The sequence below is a fragment of the Maniola jurtina genome, chromosome 1 (genome assembly GCF_905333055.1).
Source record: "Maniola jurtina chromosome 1, ilManJurt1.1, whole genome shotgun sequence".
NCBI lineage: Eukaryota > Metazoa > Arthropoda > Insecta > Lepidoptera > Nymphalidae > Maniola > Maniola jurtina.
The window spans coordinates 14,169,788-14,181,660 of NC_060029.1; positions in this window are offsets into that span (position 1 = coordinate 14,169,788).

Here is an 11,873-nt window from a genome sequence, read left to right on the forward strand (position 1 = left end):
CAGCAACATAACAGTAGTGAATACAAACACACGGGCTCCGTCTTGGCGATGGGTTGGCCACTGAAGTAGAAAGGCGTAACTTGTTTGTTGACAAAATACTGTCGACTTGACTTGGCAGGTCGCCAGAGTAGATAGATAGTCTCCACGAAGGGGCCTGTGGGTCGTGGATACGCCTCCGAATTGGCGACGTAAGCAGCCGTGTGAGTTAACTGTCATAGATTTGAATTGTTTGGATACGTAGCCGGCGACGTCACCATGGCAGCCCAGTGTGTTAGCGTTCTTATCGTAACAACTAGCAGGGAGCGACGTGCAAATGAAAAGTATACCTGAATGCCTTTTTGCAGTTTGCTTCCACACTTTGTTTATGGTGACAGAAGAAGCGGTTGAGATAACTTTTTAAAAGATGTTTTCTGAGTTCTGACCTAACATAGCTTATGTTAAACTTAGGGGTTGAATTTTCAAAGATCCTTTCTTAGCGGATGTCTAGGTCATCTCAACTATAGGTATGCATGTAAAATTTCAGCCAGATCCGTCAAGTAATTTGATCTGTGTGTTGATAAATTATTCAGCAAGTCAGACTATCAGTGACTGACGGAATGAAACTTTTCCTTTTATTTATTTGTTTACATGTAAACGTATATGAAAATGAACCATACCCTATCCGCTTATCACTATGTGTACAGCCAAAGCCACTCGTAATGTGGATACCGGTAACCTGCACTTTGATCTCCGTGTTTGCGAGCTTTGCCTTTGCAATTTATACGTCTGTCATGACTCATGTCCTGAAACTTTCTGTTGTGATGGGAAAACACTGAAACCATTCAACCATGCTAAATTTAAAAAAAAAACTTTTTATTTTTTATTTTATTTATTAAGGAACACTAACAAATAACAATATACATATTTTACAATATACTATATACTTACAAACTTATTACATACACTGATATGCATATCGATGACTAGTGTCCAGTGTCCACACCATTTGTAATGCGCCAAGTAAACATTATATTTTATTAGATATAATAGATACAAGTACTTAAGTAATAGGTTTATAAAACACAATTATATTATTTATAATAAAAAAATTAAAAAATTCACTATAGTTACGTAAAACAAAGGTTAAGTACTAACAAACAAAATTAACTCTATTTTGTTTGTTAGTACTTAACCTTAGTAGTTATTTATATTTTAAATGAAAGCTTCTTTAGACGCGTAGAGCGATAAAAAAAAATGCCATGCCATGTTAATTTTTTTTTTCAATTTTATAACCGGTGTCACTCGGTAATGGGATCATGTAACGATATAACGGTACCTCATACATTCAAATCTGTTCAGGCATTTAGAAATTATGGTGGAATAAAGAAAGCCACATACGTGAATCTTGAGAACATTACATTCCTTTTTTTGGGCAGTCGCGTAAGAAACATACCGTGCGAAGCCTACGTATTTAAGGTATAAGCTAAAGTGTACTGTCATAATTGTTTTTAAAGGATTAAATTTTTAATATTACTGTTTATTGCCTTCCAACAATAAGCCTTCTAAGGGCCATTAAACGTAAACAGATCTAGGGTTGAAGGGTCATTATACGTTTGCGAACCTTTTGTACAAAAGGCCGAATATAATAATTACAATAAGAGTTTTAGAAAAGGTTCTTAGAATCCACGAAATATGTAAGCCTCGCTCAATGGTGGCATTTTATTTCTTTCAAGTATTTTTCACAATAGAACCAGCTAATTCCATATAAAGGAGGTAGATTACAATTATTGAGAGACAGATTGTGATGATGATATGCAGTCACGATATATCACAGACCTCTACTTATACACGGGGCCAGGCGCTTCGAATCGGGACGACAGCGTGCCCGGGATTGAATCCCCGACTTTTTGAATAAAAGCCGACGTCTTGACGACTTGGCTATTACCGCTTTTTATTTGACGTATAATAATGTGATTTTTTACTTAAATAATATTATACTTCGTTGAACTATAAATTATAAAATACAGTGTAAACTCCATGTAACGTCACTCTATTTAACGACAAACTCCCTTAAGCGTCGAAATCAATTGGCTTCGGTTGGTTTAGCTTGTCTTTCATACCATGTTTCACTCTACATAGCATTACACCCACTCTCAATAACGACAACAATTGAGTAATAAAAAGTACCTTTTAAGTTGCTAAAATTAGTAAAAACTGCGCAGCTGTGTACGATCTATTGTCGCTTTATTATCCTAGCCCGCAATAAACTCGACTGTCGGCATCATGCATACCGAACATTCTAAGAAATTCGTTCTTTTGTTTACAAATTGGGATTGCTTGTACGTGTACACTGTTGACCATGACTCATAAGTAGGAGTCATGGATTATCTATACCTTATCATATTCTTAGTCGCTCACAAACTTTCTAGCGTTCAAATAACATTCTTTTTTATGCACATAAATAAACTTTTTCTTTTTCTAATTCTGATGTTTCTTCTCTCCATTTAACGACAACTCTCTATAACGCCATAAAATGCACAGTCCCTTCGGTGTCGTTATATAGAGTTTATACTGTACCTACTCACATAGGCGTAATTCCGTGCTCCGGAGCTAAACCGGGACTTAGGATATCAGATTATTATTCCGTTTCATCATGTTTTCCATGAATCAGTAATGGCTTACATCCGTCTTCTCATCTTTGCTTGCCCTCTAGTCAACGACGGATAATCCTAAATACTATGCAAATGATACGAAATGGTATTTTAGCTCATAAATAATACAACAAATGAGTACTTCTAAGCAAGATTTGACTCCAGGTTTTATTATAAGCCCCTTCAAAAAATATGTTCGATTTACTACAGATAAACCGCTCTTTATTAAACGAAAGCCACATGAAAATTATTTCATCCATTTGGGAGCTAGGTACGATGCCAGTCATAAGGGAGTTAGGTAGGAATGTCCCTATTCAAGGGATCAAGGGTCAAGGGACCACTGATCTTATTCACTAACTCCTGGACTGGTAGGTACTAGGTAAAGTAACATAACCCCGATATTTTTGCGTCGAGAATGTGAATAAAGAAAAAAATTACAATAGCCTGGTTTGACATTAGTGAACTTTAAATTAAAAATTTATAACACCCCCGACCAGTAAAGGTTACAGTAACTAGAAAAGAGCTGATAACTTTCAAACAGCTGAACCGATTTTCTTGGATTATAGCTAAAACACTTTCGATCAAGCCACCTTTCAAACAAAAAAAAACTAAATTAAAATCGGTTCATTAGTTTAGGAGCTACGATGCAACAGACAGATACACACGCAAACTTATAACACCCCTCTTTTTGGGTCGGAGGTTAAAAAGAGTCGTTCCTAAACCTTTTTTTTTTGTGTGGAGGAGGAAAATCCTCATGAATACCGTCTGGCATTCCCGACTCTGCAGTGCCTGTGACTTACGGAATAAAAACCTCCTCCTGCACTCTTCGATGTCTCCGCTCATGGCTTCACGGTATGGCCTGTAACTGTTTTTTAAGGTCTTTGTCTCTCCCATTCGTCATCTTCTCGCGTTTTTGTGTGTTTGATAAACTTAGCGTACTTCTCCCATAACTTGTTATTAGATTTCTAATACCTACTAAAAATATTGGCAACCCTTTTTATTATAAGCGAAGACATCCTTTCATGATTTTCATATACAAATCTTGATCAATGCCTCGAACCCCGAGTGTCTTCTGCGATAACATAATAAAATAACCTTTTACAAAAGTTACAAAGGGCTGTCAAGCGAAAAATTAAAGGATGTCTCGTCATACATAATGTTATATTCGGTGACGGATGAAGGCATTTACATTTCTTACGTATACGGAAAATGCATGGATTTCCATCTTTGTGAGAAAATGTGATTTATAATCAATCATATGTACTTACCTACTTACCTACTTACTTTTGTCTGTGAATTTTTACGTGAAATAGGTAGGTATTTGAGGTTGTGGTACGCACTGTAGTCTTGGAAGAAAGACATTTCTAGTTCGATATCCGGCTAGGTTCGATATCAATCGTCATAATCACTATCGTAACATCAATTGAATTTCGGGATACCCACGACTCTGTCCGCGTCGATTTAGGTTTTTAAAAATCTCGTGGAATCTCTTTGATTTTCCGGGATAAAATGAAGCCTACCTAAAAGCAAGCTACCATTGTCATAACATACGTGACAGCATACAAGAAAAGGTGGACGGACAGACAGAAAGACAGACACACTTTCGCATTTATAATATTAGTAGGTATAGAATTGGTATGGATTACATTTTGTAGGCAATGACGGCATGAATTAATTTACATACATTCGCTTTCGGTCTAATACTGTTGTTCACAATGAACAATCGCCTGTGTAGAACACAGTAGAGACCCAAATATGCCGCCATGTTTTACTAATTCTACACGGCTGGATATGCAATAGATAGTATTTTCAATTGACTAAATTGAATCAACACGTTATTTTTTTAGCCCCCGACCCAAAAAGAGGCGTGTTATGAGTTTGACGTGTGTATCTGTGTATCTGTCTGTTGCATCGTAGCTCCTAAACTAATGAACCGATTTTAATTTAGTATATTTTGTTTGAAATGTGGCTTTGTCGAGAGTGTTCTTAGCTATAATCCAAGAAAATCGGTTCAGACGTTTGAAAGTTATCAGCTCTTTTCTAGTTACTGTAACCTTCACTTGTCGGGGGTGTTATAATTTTTTAATGTACACTTGTTTTACGGTAGGTATTAGGTAAAACAGGTGGAACAAAAATTGTTTTCGCGGTTTACGGCTAAGCTTTCACATGACTTCTCACCACCTTTTTATAACGCCGTGGATCTTTCAGTCGAGTCTAGAGAGCACCAAGAGCATCCCATGGAAATGGGAATAAGCCGTTTAGGGCGCCCTAACACTACTTTGTCTCATGGTCTCCTCTGCTCCTGGAGCACCTAGTCTTTACCTAATGGTTTCAGTAAAATCATGGAAAAGTCCTATACTTATTTATTTTAAATTAGAAGACAAACCCTTTATCTCGTGCAAGGTTTCCCCCAGTGAACATTTATTGAAGACGAATTGCCGTGACCGCACGTTAGCGGCGCAATTTAGCCGGCACTCAGCCACGACCGAGCTGACCGCATCGCTCCAACCATCCTGTGCAAGGTAGGAGATAGAATCTTAGGATATATGGTCTCTATTTGAGATAGCGATAAAAATAAAGGCATACATACGAGTACGTATAGGTACATTACATCAAAGTCTAACTCTAAAAGTTTAAAGTCTTGTTTCATTACAATCCAACACCGACCTGTGTTTGAACAATGGATCCTCTCTCAGAATGTTTAGGTCATAGTCATACTATACCTACCATGCCGGCCAACTGCAGATTGCGCATACCTTTGAAAACATTGTGGAGAATTTTCAGTCAAACGTAGGTTCACAATCTTTTCCTTCACTGTTTAAAAATAGGTATTATTTAATTAACTGCATAAAACAAACGCATTCAAATTGTAAAAAAAAATACCTAATAAATTCTGAAAATCGTGAAAAAATCCTACATCCCCCAATGAATAAAATAGTGAATAATCTGACTATTTCCTGTTTAATAGATATTTGTTTTTTCCATACAATATCATTAGATAAGTAGGTACCTACTTGGGTACTTTCTGTAGCAGTTTGTTGAAGCCACTCCATAATATCCGCGGGGCATATTTCTACAGCATGTGAAGTACTTAATTAACTTGGCTTAATTAATGAAATCTCTTACAAGCGAATATTGACACGCGAAATATTGAGCTTCCTAGAGTTATAATAGTTCAAGAATCCACCTCAAAACCTATGTAGATAACAAGTGTAAATTAAAAATTTATAACACCCCCGACAAGTGAAGGTTACAGTTACTAGAAAGGAGCTGATAACTTTCAAACGGCTGAACCGATTTTCTTGGATTATAGCTAAGAACAGTCTCGATCAAGCCACCTTTCAAACAAAAAAAAAACTAAATTAAAATCGGTTCATTTGTTTAGGAGCTACGATGCCACAGACAGTTACACAGATACACACGTCAAACTTATAACATCCTTCTTTTTGGGTCGGGGGTTAAAAACAGTAGGAATAAATCAGTAGGACATCTAAAATAGGACACTATTTTAGACCGATTTATTTCCCGGAAAGGAAAAATTCAGAATGGGAAATCCAGCAAATTAATAACTTTATCGTCTTTTCTTTCCGTAATTAAATACCTTATCTATCCTCAATTTGTTATTGCTTTGATGGAACCAAGCATTTTCTTATATTTTATTTTCCCTGAGTTTTCATGGGTGTTTGATTATGTGTTAATTAATGGTTTTCCTTTATTACTTTCAGGTCAAACGGTGCTCAGCTGCTGCAAATGAAAAAATAATTGAAATAATAATACACTTTAAACACATATAAAAAATTACGGAACCGGCAGGATTCGAACCATACATCCATAGTGCGATGCGAAAGTGTGTCTATCTGTTTGACTGCTACCTTTTCACGGCCCAACAGTTTAACCGATTCTGACGAAATTTGGTACAGGGTTAGCTTATATCCCGGGGACAGACATAGGCTACTTTTTATCCCGGAAAATCAAAGAGTTCCCATGGGATTCTTAAAGACCCATCCGCTTAACCGATTTGTATGAAATTTGGTACCGAGGTAGCTTGCATCCATATTATTGACATAGACAACTTTTTATCCCGGAAAACCAAACAGTTTCCACGAGATCTTCAAAAACCTACATCCACGCGGACGAAGTCGCGGGCATCCTCTAGTACAATAATACTTTTACGTTGAAACATCGGTCGATGATCTACTTATATATGTTATATGTTTTCGAAGATATGTAATTTAGCTGCCGGCTCTCGACACATAAAAGTAAATACAAAGTTTTAGTTTAAGTTTAGTTAGCTGTTCCTGTTGAACGCAACTAATTACTTACGTATTTGTGTAATGTTGCGGTTTGAAAACCGTGTAAACTAGTTTCAAAAGTCCCTTATTGCCTCGTGGTTAGGAGCTAGGACACTCTCAGGACTTAGGTGACTCGCAGACACCGATGATAAATATGAAATTACATTCAATATCGTTTTCTCTTTTAATACTAAAATACTCCCTATACAAGTGTAAATTAAAAATTTATAACACCCCCGACGATCCAAAGTATTTGAGTTTTCCAAAACATCATTTTCAAATAAATAATTATGTATTTAGGCAACGCCCATCTTGACAGCTTGACATTTGTCTATTGACATAATATTATGAACCTAACGGTTATCTAACCTTCTTTTCTACAAGAAAACTAGAAAAGAGCTGATAACTCTTAAACGGCTGAACCAATTTTTTTAGATTATAGCTAAGAACACTCTCGATCAAGCCACCTTTCAAACAAAAAAAACTAAATATTAAAATCGGTTCATTCGTTTAGGCGCTACGATGCCACAGACAGATACACAGATACACAGATACACAGACACACAGATACACACGTCAAACTTATAACACCCCTCTTTTTGGGTTGGGGGTTAAAAAGTTATCACTCAGACTTCAAGAAAACTGAGTAAGATTTGACGTAGGTACCTACCTACTTAGCAGCTGATATCTTTATCACCTATACACTCGGCACAAGCTAGTAATACTATGTGTAACTACGTCATAAGGTGTTATAGGTACTAATCACTACTCTAACACATACATTTCGTTTCTCAGAAAATAGGTAATGTCTGGCGACACTGGGATCTTGGACCATTATTGATCTCTATTACTTAATTCTGTCTAGTTTCTTCTGGAATCGAAAAGATAGACGCTCCATATAGTTGAATTCCAGTAAATACTAAGTCTGTAGCCCAGCGACTGGAATAAAATGAACCGCCATTATGAAAGGATCAATAATTGAAAATGATGAAATATCATTTTCCAATAATTTATGTTCTAACTTTCATTATTAAACACAAAACGAAACGTCTGGAATATTTCTTAAAGTGCTTGGTAATTAATTCAAAACGAAAGGCTCTTTCAAATGAATGAGTAAAGAAAGCACCCTACGTAGGTACCTACCTATTCAATTCCGCTACAAATTAATATAGCAATCAAGATGCAAGAATGGATATTGCGAGTTACAAGAACAAGAATTTCATTTCCTTAGCGCCGTTCGATTGCGGTAATTTCTTGCTTCTTCAAAGAAACTTGCATAAAGTAGAAATTCTTTTGAAATGCTTTTTTTTATTCCAATACATTAGCCCCCGACTGCAGTATCGCACCTGGTGGTAAGTGATGATGCAGTCTAAGATGGAAGCGGGTTAACTTGCAAGGGGTACGGCAGTTTCTGGTGAGTTCCGAAACTGGTGAATAGAGAGTCTGGTAAACTATTAGGGACAAAATAGCACCTTTTTTCTCCAACTAAACGTAAAGTTAAGTAGGTGATAGGCACGACAATAGTGCAATGCAATGGTTAGAGCATTTAAACCGTAGACTCCTCAGATTTAAAGCCGTTCCTTACCGTTGAGCTATTGAGGATTCATTCGAGTTTGAATTCCCATGTTCCACGCAAAATACAGAGAAAAAATGTAAAACATAAAGAAAAACAGTGAAATAAGGCGGGGGTAAATTTACATATTTCCGACTTGCCCATATTTAGGGTAGGCATCATACTAAATTATGTATATCAAACGCAAGAAATAAGACAATTTATGGCTTATAAATTCAGAAATAAGTAATTCCGACAATAAATCTCTAACTTGAATAAATTCCTAGAACCTTTTCCAAGTCAAATAGTCGTAGAATTGAGTGTTTAGATCAGAAAGAGGACGTTTCAATTTTATCTATACCTAAATCGAATGAACGATCTGACTTGCCTTTTTGGATTCCGTACCCGAATTGTGCTTATAGCAGGGGCCTGTAACTAAATCTCCACTGTCTGTCAGTCCATCTGTCTGTCTGTCTGTATGACAGCGGCCAGTTGGACCTATCTGTGAACCGTAATAGGTAGAAAGTTAAAATTTTTGCAGAATGTGTATTTCTATTGCCGCTATACGAGTGTCCAACCAAGATGGCGAATTTCAAAATGGCTGCCATGCAAATTGAAAAAAAAAAAATACTTGCATAGTAAATTACAATGGTACAGAACCCAACGTGTGCGAGTCCGACTCGCACTTGTCTGGTTTTTATTTCATGTACTTATTGATTATTCAAACTTCTATGTACATAGTACATACATCGAGAGAAGAGTCATTATTATCTGCTATTAACAAATGCGTCACTTTAGCAACGGAAGATGTTTATCTTAACGACTCCATCATCCCGACGCGATCATTTTGTTTATATGTCGCATTAACTGGAGGAAATTACACGATTTTGTACTAATAGTAATAGCGGGGGCCTTTAAGAGTTATAGGGCACAATTAGACCTAATGTGGTAGCCGGTAGGGTAACTTTGGGGCTTGGGCGCATGATGAAAATCTATTACAGCTACCTTTTAGAGATTATGTTCCTATCAATAGATCGCTTTTTTATTTACTAGGTAAGCCTAGATGTAAGAAGATACTTACAGAAAAAATAAATTGAATACATTTCGTAACTACGATATTACCTAGTTAGGTAATACTTATTATGAATCCTGGAACATTTTTGACCTTGAAATTTTCTACCTGTACAGTCGTATTTAACTTACCAAAAATAACTCTTAATATAGGTACCTAAATAAAATTTTCCAATAGGGTTTTCATGATACCACTGCTTGTTGGAGGCTCCGCGGGTTAGCTATCGCAAAATTAAAATATGTATCAAATTAGTCTAGTTTTAGTTAATGACCAAACAGTTAATTCCAGTATTATAGATAGAATGAAAGAAAAAGGTTTATTTGTTAAATTTTGCCGCACATCACATCTTTTAACTAAGGGCCGGTTATCCCGGCACTTTCTCATATTTCGAGTCTTCCTCAAGCAGAAGAAGCAACGGAATAAACTGTATCATTTGTGGCCCAACCTGAAAAAAAGTTCCAGCTCAGCATTATGCTGTATGACTTGATAATTGAGACACAAGAGCATACAGCGCTGATAGCTCTAAGAAGGTAGGTACCTACTTATTTATTACTAGAGGATGCCTGCGACTTCGTTCGAGTGGATTTTGGTTTTTAAAGATCCCATGGGAACTATTTGATTTTCCGGGATAAAATATTGCCTATGACGCAATCTACCTCAGTTCCTTTCATGCAAATCGGTTAAATGGGTATTTAGGAATCCCGTGGCAACTCTTTGATTTTCCGGGATAAAGAGAGCCTATGTCCATCCCCGTGATATAAGCTAACTCTGTACCAAATTTCGTCAAAATCGGTTAAACTGTTGGGCCGTGAAAAGGTAGCAGACAGACAGACCGACAGACACACTTTCGCACTTATAATATTAGTATGGATAAGTAGAGAAATTACTAAGGCACGTTGTCACTGTCGTATATTTTCGTAAATCAATATGAAATATTACTTTGGATGCTTTCTCCTAGTATTTTGGTTTCAATCAAACTTACCTACTCGTTGTTACAAAGAAGTAGATTACCGTCGTGTCCCGTTACTTCGCCTGGTTTTTGACAGTTTTTGTCTTCCCGCCTAGAGAGTGCTTTTTATTTCAAGTCCTGCTTTTAATATATGGTGGCCTTTAGACATGACTATAAATTAAGACTGTTACGAAAAGTAATGCAGTTTTTAGAATGCCTCAAAAACTGTTTTGACTGAGCTAGGCGAAGTAAGGGCACAATTCCTAACTTCGCCTAGCAGCGTTTCTATGTTTATTGTCTATAATAACTGTCTCTGAAAAAGCGAAAGACCTATAGATTATGCCGCAAAATCATTTTGAAACGTATTTGGCAGAAAACAAAGTTCATTTTAGAAAAAAATTATCGGTAGGCGAAGTTAGGAACCCAACTGCCGTTGTTTCCATACATTTGTTCTTTTTTGCTAAGGGTTGTCAAAAGAAAGGAATCATAAAAATACATATTAATACTGAACATGGTTTTCATTAAAAAAAAATACAAATCCTTAAAAGTTTTTATGAAATTTTTAATGAGAAAACTAAAACCAAAATTAAATCTAAAAACTAAATCAGTAGAAGTACCATAAAAAATCAGGCTTTTTTAGAAGGTAGGAAAGCGCACAAAACAAAAAATGTTGCAATAACAAATAGAAACAATAATTTTTGAACAAATTAAGTGTATATAACACAATAAAAGTAAGTAGTAAAAATTTTGATTGCCTATATTTTATATACAAACAGAAATAAATCAATATTTTTTCTTCTTGAACAGTACAAAGTACGAACCCACGAGACAGTTTTTTTACAGTTTTTTTTTAAATTAAGATTTGTTTGTTCAGTTGTGTTGTTGTATTCAGTTGGATAAGTGCCTATTATTATCTATACTAATCTATCTATACTAATAAATAAAATTGAAGTGTCTGTCTGTAATTTCGAAATAACTACCTCATATTAAGCTCATATGGTTATTTGAACGATACCATAACTGAATTACAATTTTTGAATTGTCTGTCTGTCGGTTTGAACAGGCTGATCTTCGGAACGGCTGAACCGATTTTGACGGGATTTTCATAGACAAGTTGAGGGTTGACTAGGAAATAACATAGGGAACTTTTTAACAGACTTTCAAAAAGGGAGTTTTGTTTTTCTACCTATGTACACCGAAATCTCCAAGATTTCTGAACCGATTTGTGTATTTTTTTTTAATCAATAGAGGAACTTTGCGACAATGTTTCTAAAAAATTTGCATTCCAACTCCTCAATCCTGATGCTGCAGGGGACCTGACCACCAAAACTGATAGGTACAAATGAATTTATCAAAGATTAGGTGACAACCCTAGGGT